Source organism: Mus caroli, chromosome 16, assembly GCF_900094665.2.
Source record: "Mus caroli chromosome 16, CAROLI_EIJ_v1.1, whole genome shotgun sequence".
Lineage (NCBI taxonomy): Eukaryota > Metazoa > Chordata > Mammalia > Rodentia > Muridae > Mus > Mus caroli.
The window spans coordinates 21,293,321-21,309,697 of record NC_034585.1 but is presented as its reverse complement, the minus strand read 5'-3'; the positions used below and the strand labels follow the sequence as shown (position 1 = coordinate 21,309,697).

At 43.6% G+C, this 16,377-nt stretch overlaps 1 long non-coding RNA gene across 2 annotated transcripts; it reads left to right on the top strand.

Annotated features, from left to right (window-relative positions):
* Positions 1 to 3,993: 3,993 nt before the first annotated feature.
* LOC110311948 lies at positions 3,994 to 9,128 on the top strand. Of its 2 annotated transcripts, none has more exons than XR_003835144.1 (4): positions 3,994 to 4,050; positions 5,297 to 5,362; positions 5,718 to 5,913; positions 8,781 to 9,128. It is a non-coding gene; the product is annotated as an uncharacterized LOC110311948 (long non-coding RNA). The 2 variants fall into 2 exon arrangements; XR_002380010.2 differs by lacking the exon at positions 3,994 to 4,050 and adding an exon at positions 4,503 to 4,759.
* The last annotated feature ends 7,249 nt before the right edge of the window (positions 9,129 to 16,377 follow it).

Here is a 16,377-nt window from a genome sequence, read left to right as displayed (position 1 = left end):
CAGTAATTCTCCAGGGAATTGCCTACTGCACAGTAACCAGGTCCCAAATAGCTGATGAGCTAGCCAGCAAGAACACTGAGGCGTGTGCAATTAAGGATGCTATTAGCATGCTTTTGAAACATTTCTGATAAATAGAACTCACCCAGACAGAAATGGTTGCCTTCAGAGGCAGTCAGATTCTTGAGCGCTCATGACCTTGTGGCAGAATGGATGTTTTGATTTCAAACCACAGTGACAGGAGGCTCAGGGTGGCTGGGCAAACAAGGACAGGCTTGTCCCAGAAGCACATGTCTGGGCTCCCAGGCTTTTTGGGGTTCTTCCCACTGAGCTTCCCAGCCTGCCCCTCCCCATGCTGGTGAGGGGCCTATTTTGCTCAAAACTGTGGCTCCATGAGGGATGGCTGAACTTATCTTTCATAGTCGCCCGTTTTTAATCCCCACATCTCTCTCGGTCCTGTGGGCTCCCACTCGCTTCCTTCAAGCGATCCCACTATTTCTGTTTGTGAAGTTGAGGTATTTGTTCAGGTTGTCTAAGGTTTCCAGTTGGAGATGGAAAGCAACTCAGAGAGCATCTCATTTAACCACTGAGTTCTACAGCTGAAAACTAGCAAGTACAGATGTGAGTTGGTGTCCCAGAAACTGACGGACTCTATGCAGAGTGCCTTTTGTGTGCCGCTCATGATGGTGAGGTGTGCCAGTTGCTATGACAACCTATGAAAACCAGGTCTCTCCTCTCAATGAATCTCTATGAGTTGAAAGGACATATGTCTTAAGTATAAGGAGGCAAGCAAGCTGGGATTCCTCACTTCGAGTGTTTTCTGATGTTAAGTGACAGGAAACATTGAATCACAGTGGTCTCTTCAAGATGTCAGTCTCTCCAATGATACAATAGGGCAAACTTGGATGGAACCTCAAAGAAGCAGGAAGCATCATAGCACATTTGGCACGGCCTTGTAAAGTTCCACCCACGTGCCCACAGTGTTGAGTCAGGGAGGAAGGTCTAGGGAGGAAATGTGAGGAGTGGGGATTGATGGGGAATACATGATAGTCCATCTCTTTATAAGCCTGATACTGTTGTAATCAAAACCCATCCAGCACTGCATCGTGGTATATCAAAGAGACCTTCCCTGAGTGATTCACTTCCTTTGGGAAATTCCCTTTGCCTGGACTTGCTCGTGTGAGGACCTTGACAATGTTCTTTTTCTGTGCAGGCCTCACCTCTCTGCACTTAGCTGTACCTCCAAAGCATATCTCACAATGATGAAAGCCTGTGGGCTGCCCACTCATCTTCCCTGTTTATAAGTGTGTGCTCACCCACTCCTTTGTGGACCACTGAGACTTCTGTGTGGCAGTGAATGGGGCTACAGCTCCCTGTAGTAGAGGAAGGGTCTCCAGCACTTCAGGGTAATAGGGGGACTATTTCAGGGAGAGACAGGAGTCCTATCTATGAGTACTAGCTCCATGAAGGAGGGGATGCTGTAGGTGAGCCACAGACACCTGGGTGCAGTACTTTAGAGTGTTGCAATCTGTCATAACATGATTGCATGTAGGCTTCATGATAGCCCTCCACAGGCAGCCACATTCAACATTTCTTCTTGTTTTCTATAGAATGAAAGTGGCTCTTGGGTATTCCAGGTATTTAGGTGTCCCAGAGGAGTAGAGCAGTGTCGGACCTTGCCACTGTACCCTCTCTTCACTTTTTCCTTGTTGAGAGTAATGAGGGATGAATGAGTCATTTCAGGTGTCTAAGCAGTACCTGCAGGAAAGAGACCAAAGACCTCTCAGACACCTGCTCACTGATGTGTGAAGGAGCAAAGGAAGACATGTATCTGACATGTTGTTGGAAGGAAATACAGAGACCACAACTAAAAGCTCCCCTGCTTAGAAAAAATAATTTAGGGTACATTTTTAGATCATATAAAATATTCACATTGTTCCACAAAATACCTGTGTTTACTTCTTTCATATTAAATCAGTGGCTTGCACAGAACATACATTCAATAAATATTTATTGGGCAAATACATTAACTTTTTTAATGAAAAAGAATGTTTGTCCCCTCTCTCTCTCTCTCTCTCTCTGGTGTGTGTGTGTGTGTGTGTGTGTGTGCAGGAAGTACATGGCCAGACAGAAACCTCAGGTGTTTTTTTTTTTAAAGTTGTTCACCAAGTTTTTGAGTCAATGACTCTCCCTGGGATCTGGGCCTTACAAATTAGGGTAGGCTTTTTAGACAAGAGCCAGCCAGCCACCTTTTACTACTTCCTCAGAACTGGTATTATAACTGAGTCCCACCACTACCATCATCATCATCATCGTCATCAATTTTTATTTTATGTATATGGGTGTTTTATCTTCATGTATGAATTCATACACCTGTGTGCCTGGTGCCCAGAGGACCAGGAGTTGGAGGGCAGAACAGGGTTCGTATCCACAGGTACTCGAGTTACAGACAGTTGGGAGCCATAATCTGGGTGCTGGAAACCAAGCCTACTCCTCTGTAAGAGTAGCAAATACTCATAACCAGTCCTCCAGCCCAGAGGACTCAAACTCAAGTCGTCATACTTGTACAGTGAGCACTTGATCAACTGAGCTACATCCTCACCCCAGATGAACCCAAAGTCAGTCTTAAAGCCTTTGCCAATTGAGTAAAATTGAAGTGGCAGAATTTTCCAGTAGTAACCCATCCCCGAGATGATGGAGTTATGTCTGTCCTTCTACAAATCAAGACGTAGGCTCATTTGCGTGGGGGCATCAAAACCAAACTAGTAGAAACCCTAAGGTCCATCCTAGGCCATTCTACTGAACTCTGTTTTGTCCTCACATGACAAGATCCTCAAGCTTGTGACAACTCCATAAACCTTGCTCTCTGGATCACTTGACACACAGTACTGGGAAGCACCATTGGAGAGAGCTATCTGGGCTGTGTTTTGAAGTTTTGATAAGTAATGTTTGCTCATGTTTGATTTTGGAGTTCTCAACAGTAACTTTTTGACCAGTTCGATTTATGACTGCTTTCTTTCTCCCAGTTTTTGCCTTAAAAGCATTTAAGGTGTGTGTGTGTGTGTGTGTGTGTGTGTGTGTGTGTGTGTGTGTGTGTTAGAGAAAAGCTCCTTAGACTTTGTTTCTAAAGTGGTCCAGAGCAAATAAAACCTCTCAGCCAGATGACAGCCCCAGACAAACAATCCATATTGCATTGTGTGTCTTTTGCAGATCTGCAAAATACGGGTTTTCCTGCTTGAGTGCAGCATTCCTCAGAGCCTGCTCAGGGAACCTTCTAGACATAGACATCCAGTTTTGCTAGCCTCACTGACATGTCTCTCAAGACAATCTGTTCTCAGCATATCAAAACTCTACTTTTTTCTCTCATTCTCCACCCTTTCCACCCCTGTTGGCTCCCTTCCTCTGCTCAATGTTTCCCTGGTTGTCAGAACTTGTCCTTCATCGGTTCTCTTGAAGCCTCGAAACACCCAACACAGTGCCCTTGACAAACAATGCGCTGAGGTGATGCAACAGCCCAAGGTGTCAAAATAATTAGGTAATTAAAGCAGAGGAAGGTCAGAGTTTCCTCTGTCTGGAAAGACAAACACAGGCACACAAGGAAAAAAAAAAAAAGCTCAAGAAGAAAATTGTTTCACAGCTCTGTGTCCTGCCTTGGTCTTGAGCGTTGCTCCAAAAGCCCCATACCCGGGACAGTGATCCCTCACCAGGTGAGCGCCCATCTGACTTAGAAGGTGTGGCCAGCTTGAACCCTTCAAGGTTTCAACACACAGCTTGTTTTTGTCCCTCCTTGTTTATTTTCACACCAGCCCCACCCTAAGCTCCTGTGCAATGGCTCCAAGCAGTGGCTCAATGCCACCGATGAGATATTGCTCAAAGGGGGCTGTGGGTGCTGAGGACAAAGTCTTCTCCTGGGACATGAAGCCCTCAGGGTCACTGACCTTTGTCTCTTTGTTTATGTTTTCAGTAGTCAACCAAGAGTCTACTCTGTTAGGGATTGTGTGGAGTGTAGCAGAAAGGATGCAGACTTACTGTCTCTCAGAGGATGGCTACCTGGTGAGCGTGGACACACGAGAGAGAGCCTGAGAGCTTTAACTGAGAGCTGAAGTTGTTCTGCAGGAGGAGGAAGGTGGTGGGACCAACCCCTGAGGGTTTGCATCGGGGACAAATGATGAGTGCAGCATTTGAATGACACGCCATCTTCTCCAGACAGGCAAGAAGAAAGAGGGCTTTGTAGCTAGAGAAAGAGCATGCGCAATGGAAGGGAGACGCAAAGGCTCAGTGTTTGCCCAGAGTGAGCTGCTTCTGGAGGTTGGTAGGTTTGGAGACTCCGCTAAATCGGCTGACTGGCGCAAAATGAGGGCATCGTTAAGAAGATGCTGGGGAGTAGACCTGCCCTACAACACCAAGGGCCAGATGGAAACTTAGAATCTGAGGAAAGATGTGACTAGATCTATGTGAGGGTGGAAACTACTGTCCCCAAATCACGCTCCTGCGCTAACAAACTCTCCCACCCTTTCCCCACTGACAGACATTTTTTTCAGCCATAAGATAGGTCGAAGCTTGCTTTCACTCCTCAGAGGGCTAGCGCTAAGGTTCTGGAAACTTCCCTGTTCCCAAAATAGCCAGTTAGAAGGGTAGGATAGTAGTCGGTTATACATAGAACCTTGTCCTCAGAGAGTTCCAGTTCTGAACTGAATCTGTTGTTAAGCAGCTGGGTTATCCTGGGCAAACCACTTAACACCTCCAAACTTGGTTGGCCCAGGTAGAACGGACTGAAGGGAGCATCATGTTTCCTCACTAAAGTTTCTAGACAAGGCAATGAAAGCGCAGAACTTATGTGAAGCACATGGAAGTGTCTATCAATTATGTGTGCTAGGCGGGACCAACCAGCTCCACTTAGCCCTGTAGCCAGGTCTCAGAAGCAGGCAGAAGGGCTCCTTGCTTTCAGTCCTCATGAACCTGAAACACAAAGTGTGACCACCTAGGTCTTTTGGGATCTGGTTCATAACACACTATGTTTGTGCGACAGACCATTCTCATGCCTTCAGACTTGCTCATTTGTTCTGTGTCTCAGAGGCAGCACGCAGCTGAGTATGGTTGGGAGCTGAGCTACCTGTGGGTTTGGGGAGATGGTTAACGTTTTGGAGAATAATGTTTGAGTAGAGCACTTCAGAGACAGGAGTAACGCATCAATCAGAGGGCTATCTTCTTCCTGTTATATAACATAACTATGTAGATGTTTGCTACCAGTAGACCTGAGTCCTTGCTTGCTTTATTTTCTAATTTGTGACTCTTGCAGTGGTCATGGATTAAAATGGATATCCAACTGTTCCATGAGGCAACGAATGGGGATTTTACATATTAAGTAAGTTATATTACTTTGAAACCAACAGGTATGATATAGATCTATGCCATTTTCAACTAAGTAGCCATTAGGTCCTGGAGTTGTTAAGCAGTTCAACTTGTTTAAAGAGCTAGCTAAAACAGATTTGTTTTTCAAAATCTTAAATTTAAAAACTTGGCTTTACTCGAGGAATCTTTATTTTAAGACTTTGGTATCATTCAATTACAGTTTGTTTATAGATTTCTTGGGAATCTTAATTCATAATTTTTAATATTTAAAATATCTTCGAAGAAATGTGTATGAAAAGTAATTTTAATTTGCTCTTTTACATTGACTTCCATTTACATTTTAATGAAAACATCGTCTCATTCTTTAGATCAGCATTGTCTGCTGGAGCTCTCTGCCACCCTGGGAAGGCTCTGCATTTGGGCTGTCAAAACCACAAGCTCAGACAATGAAGATGGCAAACTGAAGGCGAACACTTCTTTCAAGTCAGTCACCAGAGGCTTAAGTGTTGGACTGTGTCTATGGATATCCTATTGCAGAACATGGCATTAGATTAGTGAGAACAGGTACAGATGTTAAAAGAAATGGGGAGGCTAAATCAGACTTTTCTTGGATAAAACAGGGGTGAAGGGAAGCACCAAGGGAGTTTATAGAGAAGGAAGTTTGAAGAGAAAAGAACATGGCAAGGTGGACTGGCCAGTTCCTTAACGGAATTGATGAAACAAGTGAATTGCTTTTTGTGCACAGAAGCCCAGGTGGGGTCGTATGCACAGATGGGTAACACATGTGCTCCTTCACTGACGGACTGTGTTGTGAGCACCCTGTCCTGAGCTGGACATGAACCTACTACTCATACCCTATGAAATATTGAAGCTCTGGGAAACAGCCCTGCAGGGTGTCCCTTAGTTACGTCTTGGGATGCATGGCTGAATGGGAGTTATAGCTTACATGCTAGCCCATGAAAATATCAATATTCACAACTCAAAATTGCGAATAAGATAGTTGATTCTGGAGCCATTTTTAAAAGACCATGGCCTGAGAAGACAAATTTAGGTTACCCTAATTCTATGTTCCAATGTGGAAGCTGCTTCACAGAACTGTTAGAATTTTATAGAACCAAGCAAGTCATAGGCCAAGGCAGGTTTAAAATGCCTTGTTGGGTACACCAGAAAAGTGAGTGCAGAGAAATGGGGGCTAGTCTATAGGTCGAAGGTGTTATCTGATGACATTTTTAGCTCTTTTGGCAGAAGATATTGGTCCTACTAAGTAAATAGCTTCTTAGAGGTTTTTATTTATTGTCACAAGGTGCTAGTCCAGATACAGAATAAAGCAAGGAGTAGCTATTCCAGAAGGCTAAAAAGTAAAGTAATTCGCCTCTGAACCTGTAAAATCTCAGTCTCCCCACCATTCTGAGATTCCAGTTACCCATCAGTCGCTGAAGACACAGAAGCCCCTTCCAGGAGTTTTATGTTCACGGCCAGACAGTTTCTTTTAAGGACTTTTCATTCATAAATACACATTCATTTTGCCCCACATTAAAAAAAATACTGGTTGGGGGTGGTTTGGCAAAGCATAAATAGCATAAATATTGATCCATCTTCTCAGGAATTTCTTTTATTATTCTGGATTTAGTAGAAATTATTTAGAAGGGGAATTAAAATGTCCAAATCCATAAGACAAATAAGAAGGAACAAAATGAGTTTTCATTAACAAATTGTTTCAGGGGCAAAGTCACCCCAAACAGCTAAAAACAAACATGCACATCACTGACGTACACCAAAGAGAAACAAGAGGTATGAAAACTAGCCTCTTTGTTGGTTTTACACAAGGGTAGCAGGCGGGGCTGAGAGTACAACTTTCATGTAAACGAAAAGCTAAAACAGCAATTTTCAGTTGTATTCATTTATTTCAAAGCTTGACAAAAGCAAAACTATCTATTATATCAGTAATGTGAATGACAGCAAAAAAAGAAAGTCTCTAAACTAGAATTCTAGCCCCCAACCCAAAAGTATCGTTTGTGCTCTCTGTGGTTCATAAATTATATTGTTATTGTAAGACGCGTCTCAGTTAGAAACTTAGAACTGTGTAATCTTATATGGTTGTCAAAGGAAAGTTTATAGTTTTTTTATATTTTAATTTTGGGAGTCTGCCCAAGCATCTTGAAAAAAATGAAAACCTGTATTTGGTCTGAGAAATACCTTTAGATACATGCTGGATAATTTCTGTTGAAGCCATTTTATTAAGATTCATCAAAGATAAGTCCATTAGAAGAAGCAAGCAAAACTGGAGTGCCTCAAAAAATTGTGGTCATTGGTTGGAAATAAAATTAATTGAGTTTATATTATCTCTTGTTATTTGACATAAATTGTTGATTGCTTTTAATATTTAAGTTGAATAATATTACAAAGAGATCAAAGATGAATGCTTGTTACTTTTAAGGCTTTTTAATTAAAATATTTTTTTCTGAAGTAGGACATTAAGTCAAATATGTCAAAACATGGTAAATATGTGAGAAAATTAGAAGAAAATAAAACATTCTTGCGATCATGAGAGAGATAAGTTATTATATACAGATAACCTTTAAGCTTTCAATTGTATTTTCCAGCTACGGTAGCTCATAATATGCTCTCCACTAAACAAAAGCCTGAACAAATTAAGCAACTCATTATGGTTTTCTGGCTTTGTTTTAATTATTGAAGTATGTTATTTTAAAAAAAAAGCAGGGGCTGGGCGTGGTGGCACACACCTTTAATCCCAGCACTTGGGAGGCAGAGGCAGGCGGATTTCTGAGTTCAAGGCCAGCCTGGTCTACAAAGTGAGAGCCAGGACAGCCAGGGCTACACAGAGAAACCCTGTCTCAAAAAACCAAAAAAAAAAAAAAAAAAGCAGGAAAAATAAGAAATACTAACATACATATTTTTTCTCATGTGTATGTATGGGTATGATGTATGTGAAAATATAGCTCATGGTAAAGTATGTCTTGTACAGCAACTCTACTGAAGATCCAGTTGCTACGTTCTCAGGCAAGTGGCTTGAAGACACAGCCTGGTATTCAGGCTTTTGGGAAAGACTGAGAGTTTCTTTCTGAAGGCTTGAGAATCGGGATCTCTGAAGACTGAGGGGATGGAGGCGGAGTGTTTGGGGTTTGAACTATGACGATTTCCTTGCTATTGGCCTTGGTAGTTGGGGAGAATGTAGTCATGTATGAATGAAAGAGCTCTGGGCTTACAGGTTGCTAACATGTTTAAAGGGGTACTCAGAATAAGTGACATGGAGAGCTGGGGTGACAGGTGGGTGTGGGTACCTGGGAATCATTTGGACACAGAACCAGAAGTATCTTTCACATGCACGTCTTAGATCCAGTCTGCCTTGATTTTAAGTTCCCGTGCACTTGCCAGGTTACTGAAATCCATTCATACATGATCTTCTCCAGTCTTCCTCTATAGGCACAACTTTGCATCAGACATTTGATGGGAGAGGTCCGTCTTTGAAGGGAAGTTTTATTTAAGTCTGTCCCTGGGTCCACATCATCCGTACATCCGTCTACAGGGCAAAGGACTTCATCTTTCATGAGTGCAGTTTCAAACTTGGTGCCAACGAGAGACATCTTCCCTGGACTCAAATGTGCGAAGAAGCCTGAACAGGACATCTTGAATGTTAGCTTCTCTGGGACGGCTGCGGTGTGCAGCACATTTTTGTTAAGGTGTTATTCAAAGTTTCTGATTAACATAAGTTTTTTTTTTAAATTATACAAAAACATAATACCATGATTATGGAAATAAAAAGCCACCCACAAGCTTACTATCTTTACAAACCATCTATTTTCATTCTTTCCTGTCTTTTCCAAAAAAGTATTACCTCCTCCCGCCCCTCAGTGTTGGACATGCAGCACAAATATGCCTTTGTGTTCTGATCTTTTTTGTGCGCCTCACACAATGTGTAATATCAGTGTGCTCTTAAGAATAACAGATTCAAATAACTTCCAAGCATTACATTATTTGATACATTCTCATTTATATCAGCATCCAGATATCACGGTGGGACTGGTCGGTTAGCTGGCATTCACTTTTGTTTCCAGTAATAGCTTGTTTCTCCCATTACCCCCTAATGTCAGCTATTTTCTTAGAATGGATTTTTAACATTGGAATTACAGTGTCCAAAATGCTGCCGATGATGAAGAGCTGATCCTTACCTCCATGAATTAACTTATTTTTTTAACCAGTTTTTCTTTGTTGCTGTTTTGTTTGTTTTCTAAGCTGGGTATCTCTCAACCTGAACTAGTTATATACATAAGAATGACCTTGAACTCCTGATCCCCCTGCCTCTGTCTCTTGAGTATTGAGATTAGTGGTACCAACCAGGTCTTGTCCCTTTGATGGCGAGCCTCGTCTTTAATGGTTGAACCATCTGTCCAGGCACACAGCTCTTGACCACAGTCCACCTTTTCTCACTGAAGCAAGCTAACTTAATGTCTCTCTGACATATTCACTAACTAGATTTCTAGGTTTGTGCCTGTTCAAAACCAGCTGCACACAGCGCCCCAGGCTTTGGCCCCTACTTGACAGTGAGCCACTGGTCCACACATCTTTTACACAAGCAAGTTGCAGGGCTGACCTTTCTTCTCCAACTCGGTCCCTTCAGAGATTTATTTCCTGGCTTCAAGGAATCTGTATCCCTGAGACAGTTTCAAGATTGCGAAAGGGCGTTGATTAGGCCAGGGAAGGGATAGGCTCTGGCTATCAGCTCCTGTCTCTCACCAATTAGTTCCTGGCAAGGCACCATCTGACACCAACCCGTCCCACCAGCTCTTACCAACATGCAGGCAGCCATGTGAGCGTGGGCATACACACCCACTCTGCCCAGAGCTGACCCAAGTCTCATGAGCAAAGCACTGGGGACTCAGATGTGAGGTTTTTCCTTCTAGAACCCTGTAGGCGAAAAAAATGTTAAGATGTGTTTGCTCTAAGAACTATCTGAGTTTATGATTCTATAGAGTTTCAAAAGTGAAGGCCCTAAGCTAGGATTAGGATAGATAGGAATCCAAGAGCTGCACAGGCGCTTACAAGACACTTAATCAGCAGGTGTGGTTAATTCAGCATTCAGTGGCTAAGCACTTAGTACAACCAAGTTTCTGGGTTAGGTGCTGGACACCCACAGGTGAGGTAGAGAGAACCCCAGTTTTCTAAGAAACTACAGGCAAGCAGAGACGATTATGAGGTCAGCAGAACAAATTGCAAAACTCACTCACTGGCCAGGGAAGTTATCAGAAGGAGCTCTACCCAAAAGACAGAAGCCTGGGACAGAAAAGCACAGGACTTGAAAGGATTCGCAGTTGCCCTGTGGAAGTCACATGAGGGAGGGAGGGAGGGAGGGAGGAGGAGGAGAGTCTCAGCCTCAAGGCTGACTTCTCAGCTGTGTGTTTTAATCTGGGATCTGAGAGTCTCAGAGCCTTGGTTTTTATCACTGGAAGTGCTAGAAGATTAAAAGAGAATAGAGATGATTAAGGAGCAGCTCAAGAACTGTATTACTCTTGTTGTTACTCTTGGAGAAGGAAGTGTTTTAGCGTCCTCTGGCACAGATCAGTGAGCAGCTATTGATACGATGGCTTGATTATTGCCATTCTTCTTGATTTATCATCCAGTTTCTTGCTTATTCTTGAAATAAAAGAGGTAGCTTGGACTGACCAGCACTTACTTCTCTCTCTCTCTCTCTCTCTCTCTCTCTCTCTCTCTCTCTCTCAAATTGACAAATTCTACACTGTAAAACCTCAAGAGTATCGCTTTACATTCCAAAGTCCTGAATTTGATTATTAGCATGTACTTTGTTTTTTTTTTTTTTTTCCTTCTTTCAGGAAATTGAAACATGTAGAATCTAGTAAGCCTACAGAAACTTCAAATGCACAGGATTGGTAGAAATGTCCAGGGTCACCTATGCACCCTGGCATTACTGTACAGGCCATTGACTTCATAATTTCTTGGGAGGGACTATAGCAATAGCCAAGAGAAAAGTGTCAGATGAATGGGAAGAGGGTGGGTGGCCCAAGATAACTGCTGTTCCCTGAAGAGGTGTCCTTGAGCTTGCTGGCTGCTATGGCTTGGAGTCTTCTGTTTGCATATTACTAATGAAGAGTGAAGGATTTACATTCCTGGAAGTCTCCTGGGTCCTACCAGAGGCCCCTCAGATCATCCCTTTGTGAGGAGTGAACTCACATTCATAGGCATATATATACTCCATGGTGTGGGGGATCATGCTGTGTTCACACTTCCCCACAGGTGGAGAGATAATACCTTGTATGTTGTATGGATGCATCATCTGTCAGTTAAAAAGTCTATGGCCTGTGACTTAGGCAGGAAATAGAAGGTGGAACATCCAAGAGGAGAAAGAATTCTGGGATAGAGCCAGACTCAAGATCCACTGCGAAGAAGTGACTGGATGGACACTGCCGTGGTACCTGAGCACAGGTAACCAGCCACATGGCAGAATATAGGCTAAAATAAATGGGATATTTTAAGTTATACCTAGTCAGAGAAGAGCCTAGCAATATGCCCATAGTATTTGTAAATATATTTTGAGTCTAAACCCTATTTATTGAGATATGGGTCTGGGAGGAATGAACCGGACCTAACTTTAATATATAGGTGTGTAGATTGTCTCCACCATACAGATGACGACGACCCTGTGGCTTAAAGACAATAAGTAGCACACAGTTAGTTACAGCTGAGAAAGCTTGGCTCGGGATGTAGGCTGCCTGAGACTGGAACCCATACCTGTGATGGGCCCCTGTGCTGCCTCCTTCAAGCTGAGGATCTTGGGATTCTCACATCACAGGACAAGCCTGGTCCTCTCAGATCACAGCTCAGAGCTTAGGGCTGGCTTCTTAGGAGAGCATGAAATTTGGAGGAAAGGAAGGAGCTGAAGGCTTCCAGCTGCCCTGTTCCTGTATAGCAACCAGAGGAGGCCTGGTTCCTGGAACACAGCCTACAGAATTCTTACTGGTGGTTGGAGGTCAGTAGTTTCCCTTAGTAGGGAGGAGAGGACAAGGTTTTTGAAAGAGAAAGAGGCCAAGCTTTTTAACAAGTCACCTCCAGATTCCTCCCCTTGCATTCCTTGTATGGCACTTGCTGGTTTCCCTTGAGAAAATGAGACTGAGACTCTCAGTCCAGCTCAGAGTATAATGCCTACTGCCTAAGTGTCTTTGTGACAGTTCCACAGAGCATAAAACAGAGATCAAACTTTTCTGAATGCCTCACTCTAATGGTAAGAAACCTTGCTTGTGAGCCTCCAAGACTCATGGCTTATGTGCAAACCTACTGGAGTAAATACATCTCAGTATGATACATAATAACCAATCAAAGCTAGAAATTATAAAGTGAGAGATCACTATAAGAGAACGCTTCCAAATACACCAATCTGAACAGCAGTGTTCTATCTTCACGGGGCTCCATCATTAACGATAGCACAGGAAACCTAATTTTCAAGCTTTAACTCTGGATATTTATATTTGTGCTTATAGTTTGCTCCATGTGACCAGGGCATCGCTGACTCTAGCTTCCAAAATGCAATTAAAGGAAACCAGGAGAAGAGGAAGACCTGTTCTATTTGCTTGTTTGTTATGGGTTTATTCTTAATCCCCAGGGTTTTCGAAGCTATCTTTAAAGGATGCTGGTGCCCGCTTATGACCGTCCCACCTCAATGTCCGAATGGTCTAATGCTGGCTCGGTTTTGTGACAGTTTATTTGGCATAGTCTATATAAGGAATCCATAAACCTGTGAAACTGCCACAACACAGCCTGCCATTCTTACAGAGCCTCAGAAAAGCCTTAGGTAGAGATGGAACAAGAAGCTGCTGGATAAAGGAATTAGGACATTTATGAACTAGTAGTGATGTCAATGTTGTCCTTTAAAGTAAAAGTAAATATAAGTGAAAATAGAGACAATTTTCATTTCCTCTCAGCAGCGTGTGCTTCCCTTTAGAAACCCTGATCTACCAGGATCAGACTTGTTGGCCTTCCAAGATCAGTGACCTACTTCTTTACCTACGCCTCCAACGTCTCTGGCCCAACCCCTTCCCATGACAGCCTACACACTCCGATGTACAAACACGGGGTAGTCATCTTTCTCTGAAAACTTTCTTCCCTTGGGACTTTGCTCAGGCTGCTCCTTCTTGGAATGGCCCTGTTTCCCTTCCAGGTCTTTCGCAACTCTGCTCATCCCAGGAATCTCACCTGCCCAGCACCTCCCATGTGCAATCACAGAAGTACCAACAAGGTGCAGGGAACTCTGTGTGCCGAAGCCCGTATCACTTCATCTAACTGTCAGGGTGATCCAAGGAGAATTATGACAAAGTTGAGAGACAGAACTCCAGAGCCAGAGAGAGAGTCAGAAACCAAACCTATGAAAACTGCAGGTTCCCACACTCAGTCATTGCAATTCACTTCCCAGATTAGGCGGAACCTTTGAGAAGCCTTCCTTCTCACTAGTAGTAGGGGTTCTGGAATTTCATCCCTCTCCATGAGTTCCCATGTCTATTTGTTTATAAACACCATACACTATCTACTTCACCCAGTCATATAAGGCTGTAATCTGTGTGCATGCTTCCTAAACCTAACGATGTGGTGAGCTCTTGAGATGAGGAGCCATATCAAAGCCTTCAGAGCACATAGCAGATGTAGTAAATGTGGTCACTGAATAAATGAATGGAGGAATTGGTGGAGCAATGGGGAACGAGGGTCTTAGGCTGAGTTTGAATTCTTTCTAATGGAACTTGATAAACTACAAAGACAAATGCCCCTTGCTCTGTACAGCTTAGGGCTTGTCCTAAATGGGGCTATAGGGAATGATGAAAAAACAGACACATGGGCACAAATACAGAAAAGCTGGCATTAGGTAGGCTGTGTGCTCTGATGGAGACACACCAGCAGCTCAGAAATTCAGCACATTTATTCTATACATCTGAACCTAAGATTCAGGTTTATTATACACAGCAGAACAAGGGGTTGGGGGAGAGAGAGAGACAGATAGACAAAGACAGAATTTGTGTGAAGTGTGAAAGAAAGATGGAGGGAGGGAGAGAGAGAGAGAGAGAGAGAGAGAGAGAGAGAGAGAGAGCGCAGTCTCAGAGTCTCAGACTATAGTTCTCTGGGAGGAGGAAGCTATAACTGATATGCTCTGTATGTTCTATAAGCTACTGTGAGCTGGGGGAAGCCTTGCCATTCCCATGTGCCAGAGGTGTTGGGGTCCTTGGCATGGCTGTGCCAATGTCAACAATGCCCACTCACTCAGGGCTTCATTTCCTCCCCACACAAATTGGAACAGATCTGTGATAGGTTATAAAGGTTTTAAACCAAAACAGAATATAAAAGTTCCATTGCCCAAGAATGTGTTTGAGTAGACTATGATGGAGCTGGTAACATGTTATCTCATTGGTTAATGCATGCTGACTGCTTGATTTTTTTTTGGGGGGGGGGTTCGAGACAGGGTTTCTCTGTGTAGCCTTGGCTGTCCTGGAACTCACTCTGTAGACCAGGCTGGCCTCGAACTGAGAAATCCGCCTGCCTCTGCCTCCCAAGTGCTGGGATTAAAGGCGTGTGCCACCACTGCCCAGCGGCTGACTGCTTGATAAAGGCTCAAGTGTGGTTTTGTGTTTTATAACAGCCTGAAACACTGAGGGAAGTAAAAGGCTGTCCATCGCTCTGGTTTATTACACATTAGCATTTTATAACTTGGGTGGTTGGATGATCTGGGGGCAGGCCATTCTAATAATAATTATTAATTAACAATAATTGAAGTAGTTCATAAGAGAAATTGGGGCACATTTGATATGGAAAGCAGTAGCAGCTGCAGCAACAACACACACACATACACACACATACCTCACAGTGCAAGAATGCTCTTCCTCTATTTTATTGACTGATAATCTGAGACTCACAAAACTGACCTGAATTGACCAATAACACACAGACAAAAACAGTCTGTACTCTAACATAGGTCTTTGGACTCAAATCCTTTGACCTCTAACCCTATCTCTGCTCCTCAAATACAGCAGATGTAGTAAATGTGGTCACTGAATAAATGAATGGAGGAATTGGTGGAGCAATGGGGAACAAGGGTCTTAGGCTGAGTTTGAATTCTTTCTAATGGAACTTGATAAACTACAAAGACAGATGTCCCTTGCTCTGTACAGAGCTCAGAAACTCTTTACTGAACACATAGAGCAGGCAGTTTCCTTTTAGTGACTCTGAAGTGCTGTTCTATATAACGCTACAGCCTTGAGCATTCTTCATGACAGAGGAGAGAGACATGCGGGCATGCAGTCCCTAGAGGACCACACAGACACCTGGTGCATCTGTGATGGATACCCTTTCTAGGGGCCACAGGAGTGCAGTAGAGAGGGATTGTCTTTCTTCTCCACCTCCTCACAGGAGCACTCACCCTCTAATAAGCTCTTCCTTCCTTCCTTCCTTCCTTCCTTCCTTCCTTCCTTCCTTCCTTCCTTCCCTCCCTCCCTCCCTCCCTCCCCCCTCCCTTCTTCCCTTTCCACTTGTTATTGACTTTGTGATTTTCCATGGAGCCCAGAACACAGTATTCCAGCGGTAAGCTGGCAGGCACCTCCAGGACACACATATGTGAGGACATGGAGAAAGCTCGTTATCAAATCAATAAAATCAATAGAGATGGACGAGATGAAGGTGAAACTCAGTGTCTTGTGCCTCTTTTTTATGCTCACTGCACAGGGCAACCTCAGTCTCCCTAGAAAGAGAGGACATGAAGGTTCTGCCTTCTGTCTACTGCCAGAAATGGAGAGGGAAGGCAGACTACCTTGGGGATTCTTTCAGAGGACAAAGTAGTGAAGGGTGGAGAAGATAGAAAATGGACAATTAGCCGGGCGTGGTGGCGCACGCCTTTAATCCCAGCACTTGGGAGGCAGAGGCATGTGGATTTCTGAGTTCGAGGCCAGCCTGCTCTACAGAGTGAGTTCCAGGACAGCCAGGGCTATACAGAGAAACCCTGTCTCGAAAAACCAAAAAAAA